General features: G+C 42.3%; 1 protein-coding gene and 1 long non-coding RNA gene across 7 annotated transcripts in view; one reads left to right on the top strand and one right to left on the bottom strand.

Moving 5' to 3' along the window:
- The window catches only part of FRMD4A (FERM domain containing 4A), a 449,083-nt gene that overhangs the window by 201,170 nt on the left and 223,164 nt on the right, over positions 1–24,749 (bottom strand). The window lies entirely within an intron of this gene.
- LOC308596390 lies at positions 723–17,070 on the top strand. Its single transcript, XR_014012510.1, has 3 exons — positions 723–1,146; positions 14,417–14,608; positions 15,020–17,070. It is a non-coding gene; the product is annotated as an uncharacterized lncRNA (long non-coding RNA).

Genomic DNA, 24,749 nt, shown 5'->3' with positions numbered 1-24,749 from the left:
AAACTTTTCTGACACCGTGCTTCGCAAGACGAAAAATTCGCTAGATAAAAAACTCGCGGAATGAATTAATTTCGTCTTGCGAGGCACCACTGTATCTAAAAGCTGGATGTTTCAGGAATGGGACCACTGGTGAAGGGCCACTGTTTTGCTCCATGTTCTCCACACCATCAGTACTGATCTAGTAAATGGATTGTCTAGTTTCCTTACCTCCTTCAAGGACAAAGGTAAGAAGGGGCAGCCTCTCATTGAAGGTGTCAAAGGGACATTGTCAAGTTGGCCCCAAGGGTCCTGTGTTCTTCTGCTGAGCAATGGGATCAAGGATTTGATTTGAAAAGCAGCATAGTTACAGCAGTAATTCCCCATTCTGTGCCATGTGGGACTGGATGCTGCGAGGCAAATTACCAAAAACTAAAGTTTTCTGTGAAGCCAAATTTCATCCCTACCCCATTGAGGCTGCCTGTTGCCACCTCCATGATTCCTGTGCTCTAACATGATCTCCTTCCATTCAGTCTCCACTGGGCGATTCTGGCATGCTGCCTCAACATCAGATATGAGCTGAAGACTCAGTTGTAAGAACCGTTTGACAGTGGGATGGACTCCCTCAGAAGCTGGTGGAATCTCCTTCATTGGAGGTTTTTAAGCCAAGGTTGGATGGCTATCTGTCATGGATGCTTTAGTGGAGATTCCTGCCTTGCAGTAGGTTGGACTAGATGACCCTTGCCTTGTGGTTGTCTGAAGTGACACAAACCATCAGCTTGGTGAAACACCACAGCAATTCTATTGTTCTAATAGAATTACCTGCTCATAGAGGCACACACAACAGATACACAGCGGATGGGGTTTTCTAGGGTGGATCATTCTTATTCTTACACATCCTAAGAGTCAACTTTTGTGGATGTAAAAGGAAAGTATGCCTCCAATTTTTAATTCTGAAAAATTAACCATGCCTCCTCTAGCAGAACTCTGGAAAATGTTGCTTTCAAGTGTGTGGAGTCTAGAGGAAAGCAAGTTCTGACAAGGCAGAAAATAAGCCAGGAGAAACTGCAGCTTCTGGGCTGGGCATTCCTACAGCACCACAAACTTGTCTTGAAGAAGATGGAAAGATGGTGGGATCAAATAAGAAGGGATGGCATTGCAGAAATGGAGGTGAGAGCATATGAGTCAATCCTGGCTGCTTGGCACCATAAGGGGATAATGGGCAGTATTTTCTCTCTGACAACTGGGGCTAAGAAATGTGCTAAACCTGGGACTGGCAAAAGTGTCTGGGCATGCAATGGTAAGAAAAGCTGAGCTACCCTTAATTCTGGACGATGGGTACATCCACAATTATTAGCCAAGTTGAACAGAATATTCAGCCTCATATGAAATGTGTTCGTTCATATATGCTTTGATTGCCAAAACATGGTAGTAAATAATTAGTGAATGGATCATTCCAAACTATGATCTGAAATGTCCCTTAAGGGCTGCTTCCAGAGACAGGCTAAGTGAACAATTGGTCTGACCTACTGTGACAGTTCTAACATTCTTATGTTTCATTCAGTCCTGACTTATGATCAATTGCGCTTTTGAGATTCTTAAATAGAGAGCCCAAAGCAGCAACCCAGAAACCACAGACAGCTCACTCAAAAATGCAAAGCGGAATCAGTCATAAAAGGCACCTAATTTGTGTAATGAGATCCAGCCAAGATGACCTGTAAACAACAGAGGGGATAAAACCTATAAAATACTAAGTGTCGTTGCACACTGTATTTCAAACTAGATGTAACTTCAAGTCAGCTGAATTGTTCTCAAGATGTTCCCAGTTAGCTCTCAGGAAACAGTGTTTAGAGGCAGCAAAGGCTTTCTTTTTTTACCCGCCTCCTCAACTAGTTCCCAGGGCAATCTCCTGTGCAGGAATGGTGGGAACAGAGAAAGGATTTGGTCTTCGATGAAATACGCCTCCAGGGCTTCAGCTCAATTTTCACACAGAGTACACTTAAAATAATCTTGAAAAGCCAGCAGGAGAAGTCAACGCAATAACTCCTCCATTCATTAGTTAGAAAAGTGTGGTTTTGGCAGCATGCTGTACTGTTCGATAGGCACATTAAACAGAGCTGGGATGTCTATAACTCATGCTCAGTGTGAGGCAGCAGAATATTTAATGGGGGGAAATGCTGGGATTTTGTCCCATTGACCCTGGAAAGTGGGGCCTAGTGCAACACATATACATTTTATTCTTTCTAAGGTGCTCTCCTATTCAGCACAGTTGCCTTAGAAGGCTGAAAAGAGCAAACTATCCTATTATGGGATTATTCTTCTTCTTCTTCTACTTAGCCTGTCATTTTGAGTGTTTGAAATGAACTTTACAGGAAATCATTTTTGTGTGGAAAATGGTATATACATTTTGCCGAGAAGAAGAAGAAGAAAAGGAGGAGTTTGGATTTGATATCCTGCTTTATCACTACCCAAAGGAGTCTCAAAGTGGCTCACAATCTCCTTTCCCTTCCTCCCCCACAACAAACACTCTGTGAGGTGAGTGGGGCTGAGAGACTTCAAAGAAGTGTGACTGGCCCAAGGTCACCCAGCAGCTGCATGTGGAGGAGCGGAGACGCGAACCCGGTTCCCCAGATTGCAAGACTACCGCTCTTAACCACTACACCACACTGGCTCTCAGAGAGAGAGATCTCTCGGCAAAATCCGAGAGAGAGAGAGATCCTCACCCACTGCATATATATATAAAGGTCTCAGCTCTAAAACTATCACTATTCTCAGTCCTTCTATAAGTTGAACAAATTCATGTTGGCTGTGATTGTATTTTCATTTTCATTTGCAAGAGTTTAATAGAAGATTGTTCCAGTTTTACAAGGTAATCACCACAGGATTGCCTACAGCAAATCCCCACAGGGTGTAATCAGGACAGGCTTTCCCTGAAAACATTTTTCTGACCCCAAAAGACCACAGTCCTATGCATAATTGCATGCACACTAGTCTGGAAGTGTACTTAGGAAAAGACAGAGTGTATGCACTGAACCACAGCCCATTGAGCCTAACACCTTAAAACAGCTATCCAAATTACAGGACATTATGATTGCCAAACCTTGTTTCAGTAGAGCTCTTGAGTAACTGTTTGCTTGTCTGAGAACATTTGAAATGGTAGTTATAGGAATTTTGTTTTTAAAAGCATTGCAAAGCCGGGGGCGGCAGCGCTCCATAAAGCTGATAATTGTATCACATTTCTAACACCTGTATCCGAGAATTGGGGATGGGGGTAAGGGAAGCAGACAATGTGATTGCTTCCTATAGTTGTGTCATCCCCTCCCAGCCGTTTCAGGGATACAGACATTGACACTGCAGTGTTGGGGGAGATGACTATGTTAGTGCAGTTTGCCAATCACAGAGTCACCCAGACAGTATTCCAGAATCTTTGTTCCCAGTTCAGCTCGTCTGAACATGGATAAGTTTGCAAGATGAAGCAAACTTCCAACTATACTTCTGAATTTGTCAGCATCCTCAAGCTCCTTTTAGCAACTGGCTTATACGTTTCCATGCCATTGTACTCCTGCAGATCCTGAATTTTACTGCTTTGGCTGATCAGAAAGAGCCTGATTTCTCTCTTTCTATCTGTGTGCTCATATATTTTTTCACTAACCCTATATCCTTGATCTCAAAATGTGCTTTTAACCTTTTTCAAAATTTTCTTTCTGTTTATCTGAACCATATACCAGCAGATCATCAACTTACAACCAAATGACTAATTCAATCACCATCATTACAAATATGCAAAAAATGATTTGCTTTGCTTTGCTCAAATTTAAGACCTCTCAACAGTTTTTGATTCCAGAATCTAGCTGCTTGCTTAAAACCATAAATGGCCCTTCTTAGTCTTCACAGGTGGTTTACAATCAGGGCCAGCAACTTGAATGAAGTTGAATTGAGTGTTGGGCTATTGCTGAAATGAGCAGCAGAAAAGGAAATGAAGTTTTCACATTTTGTCATCAAAAGTGACCTCTATGGTGACCAGTGGCGTAGCGTGGGGGGTGCAGGGGGGGCCAGCCGCACCGGGCGCAACATCTGGGGGTTAGGGTTAGGGGGCGCAAATTACTTGCCTTGCCCCGGGTGCTGACAACCCACGCTACGCCACTGATGGTGACCAAGAAGAAGAAACTTACATGGTTCAACCACAGGGTTTTGTGAAAGACCTGGGTTTAGTGTGTAAACTGACAGTATGCACTAACAGGTGGTTAAAATATTTTAAATAATTTATTTATTTATTTATTTTTATTTACGGCTATTAGCCCATAAATAAATTTTAAATAAATATATCTATGTAATAATGCTTTATTTTTATCTAGTGCAGAGTCTGCACTGAATGAGCTGCAGGAAGCATTAGGTTCACACATCCACCCCTTTCCTCATCCTTTGTGTGCAGGGGCGGGAGACTGAAAGAATCCACATTTGATCTCAAATAAGCGGCATTTTCCTGCTACGCTGGAATTCAGAAAACTGACTCTTATAACTCTACTTGGCTCCAACAAGCCAGAATCAAACCATAGTTTCAGAACTTACTTTGCTCACTACTAGCCATGCTTAGAATAAAGCCAAGCTTCCTAAATGCAAACTATGGTGAATTCAAAACCAAAAGTGAAAATTTTCCATTTCCTTCCCTGACACATAATGAAGAAGCAGTAGTGAGGATGCAAGCCCATGGTAATTTTTCTAATTCTAAACCATGATTTAGCATTATACCAAAACTAGGCTTCAAAAATCCATAAAACTACTAAAAAATCCATAAAGCTACTGTCAATACCGTTATCCTCATTCTTCAAATGGGGTGTAGAAGCCTGAAAGATGGTGACCTGCCTAAGGATTTTAATAGACTTCTTGGCTCACAGCTCATACTCTAAATCACCACAATACCCCAGCTTCATTTGCATTGGAAGGACAGCATGTGCATTATATATATGTACATGTTAGAAATGCTTTAAAAGGTTTCTAATTTTAATTATTCATTTTTATTTGTCGAGTATACAGATTTATATCCGTGATGCAAATTCCCTCTCATTTTCTATACAGTAGTACCTCAGGTTACAGACATTTCAGGTTACAGACTCCGCTAACCCAGAAATAGTACCTCAGGTTAAGAACTTTGCTTCAGGATAAGAACAGAAATCGTGCGGTGGCAGCGCGGCGGCAGCAGGAGGCCCCATTAGCTAAAGTGGTGCTTCAGGTTAAGAACAGTTTCAGGTTAAGAACGGACCTCCAGAACGAATCTGAGGTACCACTGTATAGTAAATCACATTAAAACCCCAATCTCCAAGCAGTGCAAGATTTCATGGGTTCCAGGTGTGTGATTAAGGAGAAGAGGTTTGTGTTTCCTTTTGGGAATGAGGCAAGCGGAGACTGTGGTGCCTTTATGATAGATGCTTTATTTACACATATATGCAAGCTGAGTCTACAATAGAGGGGTTCACAGCATTTACACCCCCAAAGTGTATTGTTTCTTCCATAGCCACAGCCTGGGATTCCAGGAGATTGGCCCTCATGCTCTGGTTCTCTGGCTTTCCAACCTTCAGCTTTTTGCCTTCAGCTTCTGGCTCCTGCAATTCCTTCCCTAACTTCTCTATTCTAAACTCTGGCTTTATCTGTTTAAGGCGGCAGGGTGGGTGTGCGTTCTTCACTCAGCAGTGCCATGATCCTTTATTCTCTTAATGGCCCATCAACCAGGCAGATAGTCTGGCTATTTCCCATAATTTGAAGGCTTGATTAGTTTATAACACTTGCTGGATCCAAGGATTATAGGAGTCTGGCATCCACAAACTCATAACAATATAGTAATTCATCAGTTCCAAGGAATCTGACATTTAATTAAATAGAGCCTATTGCTAAGAATTATAATGTCATAAAAGCCATTCTTAAATAAATGAACAATCCATCCAGAAGAATTTCAATGTTTAGACTGCAATCATAAGACTGAATTCCTATGAACACTTACTTGGGAATAAGTCCCATTGATTTCAGTTGGACTTTTGAGTAAGCAAACATAGAAGCAGCTTGCATGGGTGCTTAGTAGGATGGATGGATGAGGTATGGCACCTTGGGTGGTCTGTGCCTAAAAAAGCTGCCCTTTAAATTGTTTCATAAATCAATCACTGTTCCTTTAAAATAAATGAAACTTACTTCCAGGTTTAGTGGTGCAGCACACACTCTGAAGGCAAGTGTGGTATCTTTGGTTTAAAAGATCAGGCAGCAGATGGCGGAAAGAGCCCCTGACAGTCCAGAGCAGAGCAGACAATTACTGAGATGGATGACTCTAGCTTGGTATGAGGGAGGTCCCAATGTTCATACCAGGACTGTAACCAAAGGAGAAGGCCTGAAGGCCTGAAATATTAAGGAAATGAACATATGGATCTCAGTTTTTTAAAAGTCAACCAGTTAACCAGTCATTCTCAGCCTGGAAATATAGAACCATTTACTTGTGGTGCGAGCCACACCTGTGGCTCTCCGATGGCTCCTTGCCTCAGCCAGCTTGGCAGAAAGTAAACAAAGCCAAGCTGGAATTGACACAGGTACGCCAGTGCACACTGGACAAAGGGCCGGCCCACCCTCTTCTGAACGCAGAAACTTTCAACCACTCTGGCAACAAACAAACAAATCAGACACCCACCTCAAAAGGCCTAGACTGAAGAAAGTAGGCGCGCAGAACCCTTTTCAGCCTGAAAGTTGCATCCCTTTCGGGAACAATAGCGGTGGGTGTGGCCAGAGGCAAAAGTGGGCAGAAAAGTTAATGTAAATGTACCTATGCCAATAAAGCTTTGAGAATCTGACACACCTCTCTATCCTCCATCCAGACAACCAAGGCTGTATCCTGACCTTTCAAACATCATTAGAATGATATTAGCTATATTGTTCTAAAACATCACAGGGCACACCGTTCAATTAAAGGTGTTCCTCGTCTTTAATGCAGTTTCCCCACTGTCGGGCCCTGGTTGCTCTGCAGAACTCTCTAGTGTCACATTATAGTAACACATTTTTAATTTACAAGAAAACGTACTGCATTCATTGCATTATGAAAACCATTCCTTAACCCTTTGTTAGGAACCATGAGTGTAGATCCAGCCCATGAGCCATTATCAGAGTTCCAGGACACATTTCAGCCAGGCCAGAACACAAGGGGGGCAAAGCAGGTCCCGTAAGAGACATGACATATCTCACCCAAATGTATGTATTATTAAAAATATTTTATCATAAAATAGGCAAGGGTGTTGGGGTTGTTTGTTTTTTACTCATTTTATTCCATTTTGTAAGGCTGAGAATGGCATTGAAAAATCTGGAAAAGTATGCAATCTGAAGGCTTAGATTGGGAAGTGCAAATTAGACTAGTTTACTGAAAAATGCAAACCAGATAATTTTTTTGTCCATCTGTAGTTGGAAGCAGCGTGTTAAACTGCTTGACCAAGGACTCGTATCTTCTTATGTTATCATATTAGACCATCAACAGCAATGCTGAGAGGATTTGCAGAGTCCTTTTAAGGATATATATGCATCTTCTTTTTATTTTAAAAAAAATCAAGACTCAAAAGGACAGGTTCCCTTAAGTAAGAGAGAACTGGGTCTCTGAAAATGTTATTTTAATAACTTCATGCAGCAACATTTTAGGCTAAATATAAACAGGATATGCTGTTTTACATCACTAAAATCTGTTTGATACATATGGAAATCTATGCAAATTTAATAATTAATTCCTCAACAAAAACTCATACAATTAATCAGTTGATTTTTGTTTAGCTGGGTGCAAAGCCTCCGCATCACAATGTTCATCACTGTTCATTTTAGGCTTCCAGTTTGCAGCAGGCCCAACACCTTCTCTTGCCTTTGCAAAAACTTATTTCCTTAGCGCTTATGAGGGAAAGCAGATAAAATACTCTGATGATTGACAAAATAAAATAAAATATGGCTTGTCTGCACCCTTTCTGCTACCACAGCTGTCCTTTGACAAGATGGATGTTTTATTCCAAGCCAAGCAACTGCCAACACATTCCAAAGGCAGAGAAAAGGGATTAAAAGCTATTGAGGCAAGAAAAATTTATAGAAAAATTAAACAGAACAAGTGAGAACATTGACTCTGAACACACCATACACATCATATTTTTGGTGCTGTGTAAACCAAAAGACACGCAGGATTGCTGGAAATAAAGAGACCATGTTCTGAAATAGTGGGTAAGCACAGATTTGCTTTCCATAGAAGAAATCAGCAAGAGGGGACTTCTGGTCGGCGCCAGCGTTAATGGCGGTCCTCTTTCCGAGCTCCGGAGGAGGACTGCTCTGCGAGTTCGGGTCTGACCCGCTACGGCAAGCGGGGGACCCCTAAAATCACAGGCGCGGAAGCCTGTGAACAAGGAGACTCGGTGGGCACCAGAAGCGCCCCCTTACTGCGAAAGAGCCTTTTTAAAGGCTCCGGAACGGCATCGGGAGAGCGCGGTGCTGAGAGTCGCTACCCAGCCCGCAGAGTGAAGCCGCGTCGCCATTGACGGAGAGCGCCGATTTCTTCCTGTAAATTTTGGACTGAAAAACCCGTGAGTAAGATTGAACATCTATTTGGAACTAGAAAAAATTAAATCCGAAATTTGGCTGAAAACGGGGAAGGTGAAAATTAAGGAAGTCTGCCTCCCCCCGACTGCATGACAGTTAAAGCAACGGAACTTTAAAGCTGCATCCGCATGAAGTATTTTAGGACTGTTTAAGCCTGGCATTGGATATAGATCTCCCCTCTAGCAAGCAGGGGAGAGGGGAGGAAAAAGGGACATTACGAACCTGCATGATTTACCTAAAAGGAAAAAGCCTTCCGCTGTCCTAATCCCCTGAAACGGACTGCCAAATAAGACATCAGGGCACTGCACTGTCTTCAGAAACTTGTGGGAAAGTTACATGGTTGAAGTTTTGTTTGATACAAAGTTTTGGGACTTTGCTGCTACAGTGTATTGGAGTGTATTGAAAGAGTATCTACCGGAAAAAGTGTCGCAGCATATATATTCAAGCCTCCTGGTATACTTGTTTTTAACTTCTTTGTTTCCCTCACTTGGACATTTTGTTTTGCTCCCCCTAGAGGGCTGAAAGTAACAGTTGCAACGGTTTAAGACAGACAGTGGGATTTTCCATCAGGGAATTGTTTTGGTGGGAACGTCCTTGGGACATGAGTGGCCCAGCAGAAGAGATAACTACCAGAGCTAAAGCTAAACAGCAACAACAGCAACAAAAGAAAAGAGGCTCAATTTCAGGTCTAACTCCTACAGGAGCAGCTGGGCAAGAAAAAGTGACAGCTGCCTCCATGGAGTCAGTGACACAGGCGTTACTCAAGATAAATCAATCTTTGGAGACTTTGACAAAGCAGAGTACAGAAAATTCACAAAAATTAACAGAATTAACAGCGAGATTGGACTTGAACACGAAAAGTGTGACATGTAATACAGAATCTATAAATAAGCTGATTGAAGAAAACTCTGCAACACGTAAAATCGCAGAGGACGCCAGAAACATTGCTGGAGAGACACAGGAGAAGCTAGAACCGATTGCTAAAAAGGTTTATGAACATGATGTGACCCTGTCTTTGATGGAACTACAGAGAAAGGAAAGCAACCTGAAATTAAGATTAATTCCCGAGAGTGAAGGGGACAGCCTCGTGGAGTTCCTAACACAAGAGTTTGCTGACTTTTGGCAGGAAGATTTGGAGGAGGGAGAATTTAAGATAACAACAGCATTTAGATTGGGCAGGAGACAGAACAGAAAGACCCCGAGGGATTGCCTGATTACCCTCAGATCCAAGGAAGAAAGAGACAAAATATTAAAACTACATTACCAAAAGGCCTTGGAAATTGAAAATTCACCTATACAAATCTTTAAAGACATCCCTAAATACATCTTGGAGGTGAGAACTTTCTATAAGGATCTGGTCTACCTGCTGAAGAAGAACAACATCCTCTTTAGGTGGGAGTTTCCACAAGGACTGTCCTTTAACTACAAGGGAAAGAATGTGAAAATAAAGACAATTCAAGATAAAGAGAAGTTCTTGGAGAGAAACCACGAGGATTTACAGAAGGGAACGGTAGATCCAATTTTAGAACAAAGGAGAGCAGTAGACATTTTGAACCTATCTTTTGGACTTAAACCACCACCATCAGAGGAAGAGCAACAACTTGGAGCGGTAGGAGGAGTAACGGAGAAACAACAAGATGGCCCTGCAATTCCTTAGTTGGAATTGCAATGGGCTGAACATGCCTTTGAAGAGACGCCAAGTGTTTCATATTTTGAAAAGAGAACAATTGGATTTGATTTGCCTACAAGAAACTCATGTAACCAGGGTACACAGGAAACTACTTATAAATAAAAGACTAGGACAAGAATTTATCTCATCGGACAAAGTCAAGAAAAGAGGAGTTGTGATTTATGTAAAAGAGAAATGGGCCCCAAAAATGATGTTTAAAGATGAACAAGGAAGATACCTGGCAGTTGAAATACAAGCACAAGGAGAAAAAATTTTAATAGTTGGAGTTTATGCACCGAATGAAGGCAAGGCGGAATTCTTTAAGAAGCTCCATGAAACTCTGATGGACTATTTGGATTACAATGTAATAATTATGGGAGATATGAATGGTGTGGTTTCTACAAATATGGACAAGGCACAAAGACTGACAATTTCCAAGGAAGGGAGACTTCTGAAGACCTTCTTTGAAATGACTGAAAATATGGACTTAATAGACATATGGAGAACAAGGAACCCTCTCGAGAGAGGGGGAACTTTTTTCTCTCAAGCAATGATGACCTGGACCAGAATTGATCAAATTTGGATTACTAGTGGGATGGCTCCAAAGATTAAGAAAATAGAAATCTGTCCAAAGACTTGCTCCGACCATAACGCCGTGAAGATGGAAATGAAACTTACAACAACTGGTCAATTTAGATGGAGGATGAATGACACCCTGTTTCGAGATGAGGAGATCCACATGAAGGCCCAAAAAACTTTAAAGGACTATTTTGAAATAAACTTAAAGACCGATGTGGAAAAAAGAGTGATCTGGGACGCAAGTAAAGCTGTGATGCGAGGATTTTTGATTCAACAAAATTCAATAAAAAAGAGAAAGCAGAATGAGAAGAAGGAAAAGATCTTGGAAAAGATAAAAGAAGGAGAGAAAAAATTAAGATCAAAACCAAAGTCCCAGGAAATTTTGAGAGAGATTAAGTTATACCAAACACAATATATGGAATTGATGAATCAAGAGATCGAGTGGAAGATAAAGCAAATGAGACAAAAGACATTTGAATCTGCAGACAAATGTGGTAAGCTTCTGGCTTGGCAATTGAAGAAAAGACAGAAACTAAATACAGTTACAAATCTAGAAGTGGATGGAAAGAATATAACTAAACCCAATGAGATTAGAAACTGTTTCCTGAGTTACTTAAAAAAATTATACTCACAAGGACCACAGAATGAAAAGGGCATAGATGAATTCCTTAAAAAATATGGATTACAAAAAATCTCTCATCAAAGCAAGGTGGATCTAAACCAGAGAATAACAGAACAAGAGATAGAGGGTGCCATCCAGAACATGCAATTGGGCAAATCTCCAGGACCAGACGGATTGACTTCCAGATATTATAAAGCTTTAAAGGAGTGGCTGATACAACCGTTAAAGGAAGTCTGTAATGAGATCTTAGAGGGGAAAAAGGCACCAGAGTCGTGGAAAGAGGCGTATATTACACTCATACCAAAGACAGAGACTGAAAAGACTCAACTTAAGAACTACCGCCCAATATCACTACTTAATGTGGATTACAAAATTTTTGCAGATATTTTGGCAAAAAGATTGAAAAGAGTTTTGATGGAAAAGATTCATAAGGACCAAGCAGGCTTTCTCCCCAAAAGGCATTTATCAGATAATGTGAGGAATATAATTGACATTTTGGAGTTACTGGAGGTGAATATAAATACTAAAGCAGTTTTGATTTTTGTGGACGCGGAGAAAGCCTTTGACAATATTTCTTGGAGTTTTATGAAAAAGAATCTTCATGGGATGGGGGTAGGCCAAGGATTCGAGAATGGTATGGGTGCGATATATTCTGAACAAAAAGCCAAGCTGATTGTAAATAATGTAGTAACTGAAGAATTTAAGATAGAAAAAGGGACACGACACGGGTGCCCAATTTCCCCATTGCTTTTTATATCAGTCCTGGAGGTTTTGCTAAATATAATTAGAGATGACCAGCAAGTTAAAGGTGTACAGGTTGGGGCAAAACACTATAAATTAAGAGCTTTCGCAGATGACTTGGTACTTACTTTACAAGAGCCAGATACTAGTACAAAAAGGGTGTTGGAAATAATTCAAGAATTTGGCCAGGTGGCTGGATTTAAACTGAACAAACAAAAGACTAAAGTCTTGGAAAAAAAATTGACAGTTATGGAGAGGGAGAAATTTCAGAATGAAACAGGTTTGACAGTGGTTAAGAAGGTGAAATACCTAGGGGTTTATTTGACATCTAAAAATTTGAATTTGTATAAAGACAATTATGGAAAATGTTGGTCAGAAATTAAAAAAGATCTAGAAATATGGTCAAATCTGAAATTGTCAATGTTAGGCCGAATTGCAGTTATTAAGATGAATGTATTGCCTAGAATGCTATTTTTGTTCCAAACCCTGCAGATTCTTGACAAGATGGACTGTTTCAAGAGGTGGCCGAAAGACATTTCGAAATTCGTCTGGCAGGGCAAAAAGCCCAGAATAAAATTTAAAATATTGACAGACACAAAAGAAAGAGGGGGATTTGCCCTGCCGGACTTAAAATTGTACTATGAAGCAGCAGCGTTCTGCTGGCTGAAAGAATGGATGCTCCTCGAGAATACAGATATCTTGGATTTAGAAGGTTTTAATAATGCATTTGGTTGGCATGCGTATCTATGGTATGATAAAATTAAAGTGCATAGGGCCTTCAAAAATCATATTGTCAGAAAAGCATTATATAATGTTTGGATAAGATATAAAGATCTGTTGGAAAACAAAACCCCTAGATGGTTGTCACCCTTGGAGGCTAAAGCGTTGAAAAAACTCAATATGGAGGCCGAATGGCCGAAGTATTGGGAAATTTTGGAACAAGATGGAGATAAATTGAAGTTAAAGAGTCATGAGAAATTGAAACCTAAAGTTCGAGATTGGCTCCATTATTATCAAATAATGGAGATGTATAAACAAGACAGGAAAATTGGCTTCCAGGTGGAGAAATCAAAATTAGAAACTGAATTGTTAAAACCCAATACTAAGAATCTATCAAGAATGTATAATTTGCTGCTGAAATGGAATACACAAGATGAAACAGTAAAATCGGCTATGATTAAGTGGGCACAGGACATTGGTCATAACATCATGTTTGCTGACTGGGAATGGTTGTGGAACACCGGTATAAAATTTACGGCATGTAATGCCTTAAAGGAAAATATTATGAAAATGATCTACAGGTGGTACATGACCCCAGTCAAGCTAGCAAAAATATACCATGTGCCTGACAATAAGTGTTGGAAATGTAAAGAAACTGAAGGTATTTTTTATCACCTTTGGTGGACGTGCCCGAAGATTAAGGCTTTCTGGGAAATGATATATAATGAAATGAAAAAGGTACTTAAATGTACTTTCCCTAAGAAACCAGAGGCCTTTCTCTTGGGCATTGTCGGCCAATTGGTGTCAAAAAAAGATAGAATTTTCTTCATGTATGCTACGACAGCAGCAAGAATACTCATCGCAAAGTATTGGAAGACACAAGATCTACCCACCGTGGAAGAGTGGCAGATGAAAGTGATGGACTATATGACATTGGCTGAGATGACTGGCAGAATCCGGGACCAGAGGAAAGAGACGACGGAAGAGGACTGGAAGAAATTTAAAATTTATCTTAAGGACTATTATAAACTTGATGAATGTTAAAATGTCAAGGCTTTGAGAATGAAAGGGCTACAGCGATATAAGAATAGATTGAAGGAAAGATTAGTAAGACATATTCCGGACAGAATCATTAGAAGTTGCTGAAAAAAATTGGACATTGGGATGCAGAAAGGGGAGGTATGGGGGAGTCCGAGAAATAAGGTCTATGAAAATAAGGTTATGAAATTATACGTGTTTGTATGTCTTTTTATATGTTTGTATTGTTTTAAAAATGCTGTAAAACCAATAAAAATCTATTAAAAAAAAAAGCAATCAGCAAGAGAAAGGTGCAATGTTGGATCTGCTACTCCAAGAGGAAGGGATGTGAGGGCACTGCTCTGTCTGTGCACACAGTGCAAAAATTATCTTGTGGTACATTTCATATTTGAGGGACTTGGTTTTTCCTGCATAGAGATTGTGTATAATCTTAAAATAGAAGCAGTGCTCCCCATACTCCATTTCTCTCTTTCTCACAGGCACCACCCCCACCCCTTCATTCATCCGATGTCATGGACTGGCTGGACGCAGAGGGATGGTGGGAGGAACCAGCTGGGGAAGCCCCAAGGGAAGAAGTCTCAGAGCCCGAGGAATGGTGATGGGTCAATGATTGGTGGTCAGACAGAGAAGAGGGAGAAGACTGGGAAGAGGAGGTGCTGGAAGCTGAAGAGGTAACAGGGTTTAGTGAGTGGGGGGAGTCTATGACAGATAGAAGTCCAGGATCAGAGCTAGAAGCTGCAGCAGGCCTACTGGGGATAAGCTGCTGTGCTCATTAGGCCTGACACACCACCAGATCTGTACAGATTGTGCTCTTGCTATTAAAGAGTTAACTCCAAGTTGCATGGTGGGTGATTGATTGATTGATTGATTGATTGATTGCCAGTTGGCTCCTGACATCCATTTACACCTTACAATCTTTCCTCTCTCGGTGTCACCCTCCTTGTGTCTCTCCCTTGTCCTCAAGGACTCACCACCTTATCCTTTCTTTCCCTTCCTTCCCTTCCTCAGAGACCAAACCATAGAGGGGAGTGGCTAGAATGTAAGCTCCCTCCTCACCTTCTCTCTCATCATTTCACTCACAGGCTATACTGCATTATCACTAGGAGAACAAGAGAGAAGACATGGATCCTGAGCGATGGAGGATGGATCAGAAGATGCACTAGATCCCACACTTTGTGGCCGGATGAGAACCAAGGGAGCTAGGATTAGGGGGGAATTGTCTGGGTGAGAGTCAGAGCATGGGTAAGGAACCTTCAGCCCAATGAGACCTGCCAATTTGAACTCTATTTCCCCTAAGTAACACCCACCTATCTTGCAACTGCTGTCATCCAATGTCAGGTGTGGAGTAGGTAAAACTGCAGCTGTAAAGGAGCAATTGAGTACGTCATCAGTTGCTCATTCGCAAGCTCAAGGAAATGCAAGTATGGTTCCTATTGGAAACTCCCAAGTGGATCTGATGTCTGCCAAAAGTAGCACACCTTGCATTCGGCACCAAACTCAAACATGGCTTGCATTGGGCACAGTTTAAATCTGGCACCCAGTGCAAACCATGCTGCTTTTGGCCAGGGTTGGATCAGGTGCCTGATGGGTGGGCAGCCCTGCCCATTTGCCAGACGTGGCCTTCTTTGCTCCCTGTTTGGCTACAATCTGATCCCGCCCTCCAGCCAAAGGTGGTTTCCATGCGTTACCACGTGCTCCTGGGGATTTGCATGCCATTCACCACCATGTGCTCCTCGGAATCCTGAAGTTTGGCCCTGGGTCAAAGCTCACGGGGATTTAGTTCTGCAAGGTGCAGAGTATCTTTCCCTCACCTCTTGGTAACTACAACTAGTTCTCTACATACACCTGGCAGGCTTGAAACTTGTGAACTTTCCCATTTCAAAAATTAAGAAAAAGGGCGTTAGCCATTTCACATGTTTGTTAATAAATACCGGTACATACCAAATCTCTGCATGTTGGTATTCTCAGCATACTGCAGGAGAGAACAGCTGGTGGTAAACTATCAGAAAACCAAAGTCATGGTTTTTGCAATGAAACATAGATCACATAGCTGGAGCATGGACAATCACCCAGTTGAGCAGGTTAAAGCCTTTAAATACCTGGGCATAGTCTTCCAGTCATCGGGGTCATGGGATGTACACCCAAAATGTGTTAAAGAAAAAGCAGCCCAAAGTGCTAAGATGTTGTCCCGTTTTTTCCATACAAAGGGCGGGAAATACATCCCAGCAGCCCTAGAAGTTTTCCAAGCCAAATCTTTGGCGCAGATACTTTACGGGGCCCAAATTTGGACAGGTAATCATTGTAGCATTCTTGAAACTGTCCAATCCAAATTTTTAAGGCAGATTTTTTCTGTACCGCCTTGTGTCCCAAATGCAGCATTACAACTAGAGGTAAGTCTTCCCTCTGTAGAAGCTCGGTCCTGGCGAAGAACTCTTAATTATTGGCTCCGTCTAAATCTAAATCCACCTGGTATACTTCCCTTAGTGACACAAGACCCCCATAAAAGTCTGTGGCTTAAAATTGTGCACCAAAAACTCCTCTCCTGCGGACTCCACCCACATCAGCTTCTCATGATGGGCTTTATTAAAGCAAAAAGGCTAATTGGACTTAGAGCAACAGAACAATCTGGCCATTATAAAGAAACTCTGTCCTTGGTATGCCTTCTTTTCCTCCCCCCCCCCTCAGTTTGATTCCCTGGCACCATATTTGTATAAATTAACTATCCCAAAATACAGATGTGCCTTCTTCACACTGGCCAGACTGGATGCGATGCCCTCTGCCGTACTTGAGGGCAGATACCAAAAGATTCCAGCTGAGAAACGACTCTGCCTCTGTGGAGATGGCAATCTGGAAACAGTGGCTCACGCTCTCCTGTCCTGCCCCCTTTATAAAGATCTGAGGAATGAGATCATCACCCCACACCTGCTTACCATCCCAGGCCGCCCATCTGAGGCCACATTGTTCTTTCTTTTATCAGATCAAAATGATCAGACAACAGCAAAGGTGGCTAGGTTTATCGAGGGTGCAGTGAGATTAAGGACCACTATCTGAACGATAATCTTGGTCATTTGATTGCCCTTTTTACCCATAGCTGTTTTTTTTATTTGTATATATTTTATTTGTATATATTGCTTGTTTTATGTTGCTATGGCTAATGCGAATAAAGTTTATCTTATCCTATCTGCATGTTGGACATAATCTGTATTGGTGCCTACATGTGTAGTGCTAGAGAACACGTGTAAACCTGATAATGTGTCAAAATAACTGATGAAACTGGAGGGTAAAAACCACTGGTTATCAGGTGTAAATGGCATTTTACATGTTCAGGTACCACTGCATTCCGTCCACTGAACCTAGGCGAGTCCAAATGCCAAGCAGGGAGCAAAGGGAGGGAAGTTTGCTCTGGGGGCAGAACGGATGGGCAGCTTCCATTCTGCTCATTCAGGATGCAGCATGTGTAAAAAAGTGACTCAGTGATTAGCATGGGAATGTCTGCAGGATTTTTACTAGTGCTACATCACAAGGGGTTGACCTTATATCGTAGTACATGAATATATTTAAATAAATTAGAAAGTGAAATATAGCAGTTTACTATGGAACTCTCTTTGTAACTCCAAATCTTAGAGTAAAATGTCAGAAACTTGGCAGACATACACACTTCCTAAGATTTCAATATATACCGTATTTTTCTCCCCATAGGGCGCACCGCCCCATAGGACGCACCTAGGTTTTTTGGGGGGAAATAAAGAAAAAAAAATTATTTCCCCCCCAGGCGCGGGGCTGGTGCGGGGGAAGCCCGAGCTTCCCCCGACCCCAGCCCCCAGAACAGCCTGCTACCCGCAAGCCTAGGGAGCCTGGTGCGAAGTCGCGCCGGTCTCCCCAGGCTTGCGGAGAGGTGCGCGAAGCCCGGGCGCGCTCTTCAGTGCGTCCCAGGCTTCGGAATGCAAGCAGCTCTGCACAGCCGTTGGGAGCCCGGCACAAAGTCGTGCCGGGCTCCGGATGGCTGCCCGGAGCTGCGCGGAGCCCGGGGCTGCAGGCACCTCCGCACAGCTGTTGGGAGCCCAGCGCGACTTCGCGCCGGGCTCCGGATGGCTGCGCAGAGCTTCCTGAAGCCTGGAGAGCTTCAGCAAAAGCCTGCATTCGCCCCATAGGACGCACACACATTTCCCCTTCATTTTTGCAGGGGAAAAAGTGCGTCATATAGGGCGAAAAATACGGTATACAGTATATATTTGAAACAAACCTCTGATCATATATAAAGTTTTTTGTTTTTGCTTATGGAGAATCAGTGGAGAATGGAGGGGCCACTGCATGTGAGTATCAAATAATTATGGCATCGTAAGGGTCTCTATCTGTTACAGAAACACATTCTTATCACTGTGCATGTTACATGGGTTTGGGTATGAGGTGAAGGGTTATTGGAGCAGATTCCCAAAGTGACAGCTGTTAGTGGGCTACTGCCGAGGGGAAACATTCTACCATTGTTTTGACTCTCGTTCCTGAAACAATTACAAGAAGAATGTCTTTCTTTCTTTCTTTCTTTCTTTCTTTCTTTCTTTCTTTCTTTCTTTCTTTCTTTCTTTCTTAAATGTGCAATTTGGCACGCTTTAAAATGTTCCTAAATATAGAGCCTAATGAAGGAAAGGAGAGAGCCCAGGTTTGTAGGAGCTGCATTTTAAATGAACCCATTTTGTTTATGCTGCAGTCGAGTATCATTTTACTGGTGCGGCTGCTCATACATCACTGTGCTAATGAGGCAATGAGTAACCGGCGACACAAGGCCTGCTTTATTTCCAGATCCTACAACTTCAACCAATTGAACAACCAGAGTAACGGGGCAGGACCAAGGCATGGATGAAATACTACTACTACTACTACTACTACTACTACTACTGTTAATACTAATAGGAACTCTTCTCAGTATACTAGCTCCATCAGTTGTGGTGACTTTAATCATACACAGAGGACCACATGTGACAGAAATGAGTCGACTAGCTTAGGAAAGAAATAGTTGGGATCTCACCCCCAGCTTCTCCTTGCCTCCCTACCACCATCACTGCAACCTGTGCATCTTCTCTCTCTAGCCAGGGGAAAAAAGAGGATTGGAGATACTGATGATGCCTAGTGAAGACAAGCAATCAAATCAATGGCACAATCTCTAATGCTCTTTCTTCTAAATTAAGTAATCTACACTCAGAAACTGAGATCCTGTTGCGTGTCAGAACTATATCAGCTCTGAGTTTGAGCGAGAGAGAGAGAGAGAGAGAGAGAGAGAGAGAGAGAGAGAGACTGGTTGAAGTCAGTAAGGGAAAAATCACTGGGTTTCTTGCTTGAGTTAGCTGGAACCTGGGCAGCTTGGGGAGGTTCACACAAATTGTACTTGGGGGACCTGCTGCTTGCTGAAGGAGTGCCTTTTTGTTCCCACAGAGTAGATTTTTAAATAAAGCAAATAGTACAAAACCACCACAAGACTCCAGTGCTTTCTCCTCTAAAGCAACCTAAATCCAGTAGAGCTGATTCTGCTGGAATTTCTCACCACTTGGCTACAAACATGAGAACAAATAAGCACTCTCAACCCTCCGAATGACTGCATATGTGCCAGTGTTTTGAGCATTTCCGAATCTGGGTCTTAAGCCGACAGGACATATAAGGAGCTGCCTGATATTGAGTCAGGTCCAGTTGTGGCCAGCGGGGTGGCATGAGTGGGGCTGCATTGCTCTCCTGGCTTCTGACCACCACAGGCCACTTCTGCTTACTAGGAAAAGGAACGGCAAAGGAGCTTGGCGGTTGCAGGCATGCATGGGGGCAAGAGCCAACACAAGCTGCTGTGCTGCACCAAGCTGAGTTCGCTGCTGCCTTGCCCTTCTCTCCCTCTCAGGAAACAACAACAACAGTGTTTGGAAGCTGGGAGAGCAACCCAGATCCACCTGTGCCACCCTGGTCAACTCCACCTTCTACCCTAGAAAACAGCAATTTTGGAAGGTCTCAGGGGGACTTATTTCCCAGGCGTGTTGCCAGGAGTTGCCAGAGACGGAATATGATGGGACCTTGTATGCAAAGCATGCATTCTGTAGAATCAGAGAATTGTAGAGTTGGAAGGGATGAGGGTTCAACCCCCTACAATGCTGGAATTTTCTGCGCAACGTGGAGCTCAGACTCATGACCCTGAGATTAAGAGTCTCATGTTCTAGGATAGAGCTCAGTCGGTTATGGCTCCTCCAAAGTTATGTGATCAGGTCTTTACATCAAAGCAAAGCCAAACAACCCTTGACAGAGCGAAATTATGTTTACTGCTAAAACTAATGCTTGCATTGTTCTGTTGTCAGTTGGTTAGAGCAGGGGCTGATAATGCCAAGGTAGCAGGTTCCAACTCCATATGGGACCCCTGCATTGCAGGGGGTTGGACTAGATGATCCCCTTTCCAACCCCACAATTCTATGATCTCTATGATCCCTATGTACTTGAGCATACTGAAGACTTCTCTTAATTTACAGCACCCTCAGTAACTATTAGCAATAAGTGCACTATTATGCTCTGAAACACAGCACTGCCAATTTGCTATTTCATAATGAAACACAGTGGAAATGGAATGTGTAGATGAAAAATGAACTCCCAGCTTACCAAGAAGCGAAGAATAATCACGCGACCCCTTCCCTCCCCCCACCTGCCCTGGAAGGGATGTAAAGCCAGGCGTCAATCAGTTGCCATGCTTGTTAGCGAAATAGTGGATTTGGGGGCTATTTACCACCCTAGGCAATGCTCTTTCTTAGCATTTTCAGCTAAGCATGAAAATGCATGTGTATTTCTCAAACCATGTTTTTCTGAAGGTCATGGCTAGCTGACATTAGGGTTTGAAACAGCCTAGTGAAAAGTGAAAAGTGGCATTTAAACTTAATTATAGGTTAACGCTACAGAGCAAGGTAAACCAAAATCTTTTTGTTAAGGACAAGGGTCCCCCTAAGCAATAGAAATGCAAATTAATATTCTCCTAGCAAGGACTATGCAGATATGTACAACATGGCCAGACAGTTGTTTTGTAATGCCAAAATTCATATGGGGATGGGGAGGGTAGTTCTGTAGCTTTAAAATGGACATTAAATTAAAAAAAGTAAAAATAATAAATTATTATTTATACCCCAACCATCTGGCTGGGCTTCACCAGCCACTCTTTTAGAGGGAAAATAGAAAGAGATCCATAATATGCTTTCTCTTGCATTACAGGTCTGCCAATGCATATGTGTTTTGCACTTGTAGGTCCAACATTATAGACATGATTCCACCAAATATCCATGTAGCTCCTCTTTGCTGCAGAAATAAAAAAGGGCTGAGGAGAAATAGCATGTTCCCTATTATTACTTCAAACAACCATGTTGACCATGATGTCAGGCAGGAGTGCAGTCTTTCAGATGTTGCTCCCTTCATCTCTGAACACTGGTCATGACAAGAGTCCTACAACCTCTGGAAGGCCACAGGGTAGCCAACTCTGAGGTAGAGGCATGTTGCTCCTACCTGAACACTTATTTTCTGGCTGCCAAACTCGGAAAACGGGTTCATTCTGGTCCTCACTGCAGCCCTTCATCCCAATGAAGACAATGCCCACTCCCATTAAGTACCTCAACTGCTAAGGCAGGACATGTTGTTGTTGCTGTTTAGTCGTTTAGTCGTGTCCAACTCTTCGTGACCCCATGGACCAGAGCACACCAGACACTCCTGTCTTAACAGCATCATCTTTTAAGATTTCAAATAGTTCAGCTGGGATGTCATCACTTCCACTGGCCTTGTTATTAGCAGTGCTTTCTAAGGCCCATTTGACCTCACTCTCCAGGATTTCATGCTCAAGGTCAACAACCATACAATCTGGGGTATCTGGGACATCCGTATCTTTTTGGTATAATTCCTCTGTGTATTCTTGCCACCTCTTCTTAATGTCTTCTGCTTTTGTTAGGTCCTTACCACTTTTGTCCTTTATCATGTCCATCTTTGTGTGAAATGTTCCTTTCGTATTTTCAATTTTCTTGAACAGATCTTTGTTTTTCCCCACTCTATTGTTTTCCTCTATTTTTTTTTGCACTGCTCGTTTAAAAAGGCCCTCTTGTCTCTCCTTGCTATTCTTTGGAGGTCTGCATTCAATTTCCTGTATCTTTCACTATTTCTCTTGCATTTTTCTTGCCTTCTCTCCCCCGCTATTTGTAAGGCCTCGTTGGACAGCCACTTTGCTTTCTTGCATTTCCTTTTCATTGGGATGGTTTTAGTTGCTGCCTCCTGTATAATGCTACGAGCCTCCATCCGTAGTTCTTCAGGCACTCTGTCCACCAAATCTAAATCCTTAAACCTGTTCCTCACTTCCACTGTGTATTCATAAGGGATTTGACTTAGATTGTATCTTACTGGCCCAATGGTTTCCCTTACTTTCTTCAGTTTAAGCTTGAATTTTGCTATAAGAAGCTGATGATCTGATCCACAGTCAGCTCCAGGTCTTGTTTTTGCTGACTGTATAGAGCTTCTCCATCTTTGGCTACAGAGAATATAATCAATCTGATTTTGATGCTGCCCATCTGGTGATGTCCATGTGTAGAGCCAGGACGTAGGAAAGGCATAAACCTAATTCACACGCAACATTAACCCATGGCTTAGAATTATGTGCACAAGTAGAAAGTTGCCTTGGGCTCGTGTGCTGACTTTCCTCTCCTGCTTAGTGAAGCATGCAAGCCTCAATCTCATGGTTTGAAGTTGGGTTATTTGGAAACTTACCAGATTCTGTTTTATGCCACAATCCTTCATTGCCATGTAACAGCAAAGCAGGCAAACAAGGCAAATGAAAAGGAAGAAAATGAAAAAGACATGGGGCTCTGTGCCTCTCATTACACCTCATTAACCTCTCTAAGGGCCAAACTGCAAGTTAGGTGGAGACCCATGATCAGACCACCTGAAGTTTAGGAACAGAGGAAGCTGCCTTATACTTAATCAAACCATGTTTCTTCACCTAAAAGCCATGACCGCGGCTAATAGAATCATTGAGTAAGGGGCTTGCTTTGGAGAATTGGTACAGTGGTGCCCCGCAAGACGAATGCCTTGCAAGACGAAAAACTCGCTAGACGAAAGGGTTTTGCGTTTTTTGAGCTGCTTCGCAAGACGAATTTCCCTATGGGCTTGCTTCGCAAGACGAAAACGTCTTGCAAGTTTGTTTCCTTTTTCTTAACACCGTTAATACAGTTGCAACTTGACTTCGAGGAGCAACTCATAGAACGCGGTGTGGTAGCCTTTTTTGAGGTTTTTGAAGACTTTGGTGATTTTTGAAGCTTTTCCAAAACTTTCCTGACACCGTGCTTCGCAAGACGAAAAATTCACTAGACGAAAAAACTCGTGGAACGAATTAATTTCGTCTTGCGAGGCACCACTGTATTGGGAGAAATAATTAAACTCCCCACCCAATTACAAACACAGACACCACACGGCTGCTTTTAGAAAAAGAAACAGGCATTAACATGTAGTTTGGCCCTCTGACACAGCCACTGGCAGATGTTTTGCCTTGCCACCGTCATCCCTGCAAGTCTCCCAAACTGTCCCAAACCCATTCATTTCTTGATCTCTAAACACTTTACTTTGTGCAAAAGAAATCATACTAAGTGATAAAACAAGAAAAGAAAGATTAATATAATGGTGGCTAACACAATGGCCTTTGCCCCACTGATTCTGGCATCGTCTGCCAGCAAACCATAAATCCAATCAATGAGAAACCAAGTCCCGTTTAGATATTTGTACTGGCAACTGTTCCCCACTTGGAAAGGATATTTTCTTCTCGGCATGACAACAAAACGTCTGCAATAATAACAATAAACTCTAGAAAATGTACGTATATAAAGATACCGTCTGTTGTTAGAGGACTCATACAGCTAGACCACTAATTTTGTAGACCCCCTTTCTTTCTTTATAACATCATACATTAAAGCTGGGGAATCTATTTCTCCTCTAATAACTTTTGGAATTTCAACAAATCTTGGTGCTGGTGGATGGATGCATCAAGGCAGCTTTCAAGAGTTTTTCTTGAAAGGAAAAATAAAAGAGGCTATAGCAAAGCTGTTCTGTATTATGATCAATCACGGCTTAATCAGATTTGATGCTTAAACGGGACAAGCAGAACTGTTCAGCTGCAACAGATTGTTTTCTGTTTGTCTGAAGTCATCCTGGGTTTCTCCTCCCCACCCCCCACCCCCGGCAGCTTCCTGTAGCGTTACATGTAAGAAGATAATGAAAAACAGGAGAGAATGTGGGCAAAATTATTCTTGTCCGGTACATGGCAGAATATGCAATTCAGGAAATTATGAGACCAATTAAATGAAGCAGCCACTGTGTCAGATACTTTGTTCAAAAAAGAAGGGGGGGGGGAGAGAGGGTGTTCAGTAAGACACATGATGCCAAATTCCTTATCTTTACAACACTGAGAATTGCTGCTTCTGAGAGAAGAGAGTGTAGGAAAAGGAGCTGAGTAGCAGCCTCTCTGGGCTGATTCACACCTTAAGGACAGAGGTGGAATTGTAACTCAAAAGGAGGCAGTCTCTGGCCCCCGTGGACAATTGATAGGCTACGTTATCAGTCTGCCATCATGCAGACACACCAAGAACTAAAGACATGTGCAGAGCCAATAGCTAAAGCACACGATCTTCTTCACAGGCCACACATGGAAAATATTTTCAAAGGATTAAACATTTGCAAAACAGGTAATTTCCCCTAACCTCTCTCATAAGACAGGCTAGGGAAGTATGCCCATTTTACAGATGGAATATAGTAGTGAGGTAAAGTGATGTCTTTGAA

This window comes from Podarcis bocagei (genome assembly GCF_964188305.1).
Source record: "Podarcis bocagei genome assembly, chromosome: 10".
Lineage (NCBI taxonomy): Eukaryota > Metazoa > Chordata > Lepidosauria > Squamata > Lacertidae > Podarcis > Podarcis bocagei.
The sequence above is the reverse complement of the archived record's forward strand: the minus strand, read 5'-3'. Positions and strand labels throughout refer to the sequence as shown.